Source organism: Malurus melanocephalus, unplaced genomic scaffold (genome assembly GCF_030028575.1).
Source record: "Malurus melanocephalus ecotype Western Australia unplaced genomic scaffold, MMel_1.1 scaffold_803, whole genome shotgun sequence".
Taxonomy (NCBI): domain Eukaryota; kingdom Metazoa; phylum Chordata; class Aves; order Passeriformes; family Maluridae; genus Malurus; species Malurus melanocephalus.
The window spans coordinates 4,250-6,021 of NW_026624035.1; the positions used below are offsets into that span (position 1 = coordinate 4,250).

General features: G+C 32.9%; 1 protein-coding gene across 1 annotated transcript in view; it reads left to right on the forward strand.

The window, feature by feature from the left end:
- Positions 1-1,772, forward strand: part of MBD5 (methyl-CpG binding domain protein 5) — a 38,196-nt gene that overhangs the window by 2,946 nt on the left and 33,478 nt on the right. The window contains exon 2 of the mRNA XM_057385261.1: positions 788-845. The gene's annotated coding sequence lies outside the window, so the exon portion shown is untranslated. The remainder of the gene's footprint in view (positions 1-787; positions 846-1,772) is intronic.

Sequence of the window (1,772 nt, forward strand, 5' to 3'; positions counted from 1 at the left end):
AAAAAATTCAATTTTTTTTCAGCCTGTGGCTCTTATTTTTATTTTTCTTTCCTTTCCTCTGATGATCTGGTGGAATTCTCGAATTCTTGTCCAGCTTGACTGTGATTCACATTTTTGTTTAGCTCCTTGTGAAGAGATCAAACCTTTTCTGTCACTTTGGGGTGTTCCTCATGCAGAAAAATCAGATTTTTCAGAGCAAAGCCAGGGATACCTGGACTGATCATCACCACCAGGCACCACCTTTTGTGCATTTAAATATAAATTTGTCGTGTTTGGGTGGCAAATCCCCTCCAAAGAATATTTCACAACCAAATACAAAGTGGAAACAGTTATTTCACAGTTTTATAGGAGAAATAATATCCCAAGAAACATTTCAAAGTGCTTATAAATAGGAAGAAATAATTAAGAATAAATTAATAATACATAATGGATATAATATCAGATGAAGAAATCAGGAATTTTCTTTCAATTCTCATGGTTCAGGCCTCCAAAAAGTTGCTCTTATTCAGCAGAGTTCTGTAATGAAGATTTTTTTATATGAAGATTTAATGAAGATTTTTTATAATGAAGATTGTATGAATTTTAGGAATCTTTGATATCCTGAAATATCGAATATTTATATAGATATGTAACAATATATAACATATATATTTATATATAACAATATAGCAATATATAGTGATAAATAAATAATTATTTAACAAATTTAATATTGAAATCTCAAAATCCTCAGTGGAATGTATTGCTCACTATTGCTCATTTTTCATTTTAACTGATTCTTTTTCAGCTTGGAGTGAACAAGATGACCAGACCCACCTTCAATCTAATGCTTAACGAGGAAAAAGGTCAGGATTTTTTTATTTTTATTTCAATTCCCTGCCCCTCCTGTCAATTAATACATTAAAAATATTTCAGACGGGCCGTAGTGGTTTCACAGCATTTAAATAACAAAATAAAGGTGATGTTTTAATGGCAGGGAGAGTCAGAATATTTTGAAATTCAAAAATTCAGGAAAGAGCTGACTCAGAGCAGAAATAAAAGGAGAAGGAAAGGTCACGTATTCAAATCCTCCCAGAGATTGATTTARAAATGATTAAACTTGTAACTAATAAATCTCTGCTGGAGCAAGAAGGAAATATTTGGCATTTCAAAGGATTAAAACTGCTTTTTTTTTTCAAATATCCTTTAACTTTTGCATCTTTTTTTTTTAGAAAACAGAGAAAACTCTCTCGAATCAAATAGGAGGGCCGAATTCTGCAAATACTTATCCATTTAATTAGTGAGTAATTATCTGCTAATGGAGAGATTAATCAGGTTTGTAGCATCCCAGGCAGTCCAGACTCCAAAATTACTCCATTTCTGCCAGAGAAGGCAGGAGGGTTCACATTAAGGTGTCTGAAGAGCTGATTTTTATTGTCCCCGTATATTTTTTAATACCTGGAGCGTATTTTCATCAGGGAAATTGCTGAGCAGAGCTACGTAATTCCATAAACACTCAAAAAAAAGATCACTTGGAGAAAAAATTCCAAGGGGCTAAAAATAGTGCAGTCACATGATTACTACTTTGGCATAAAAACATAATTTATGGGTTTAATTTGCAATCCCACTACGGTTCTGACATTCTCCATGCAGGAACTCGGGCTGAATTATTCAAATTATTCAAATTATTCAAATTATTCAAGTGTTGCTCTGTCCTCAACTTCAGGTGTCCAATACAAAGGTTTGTGTGGTTTATTGAGGTTTCTGTGTTGAAAATACCAGAGGATGGGGTT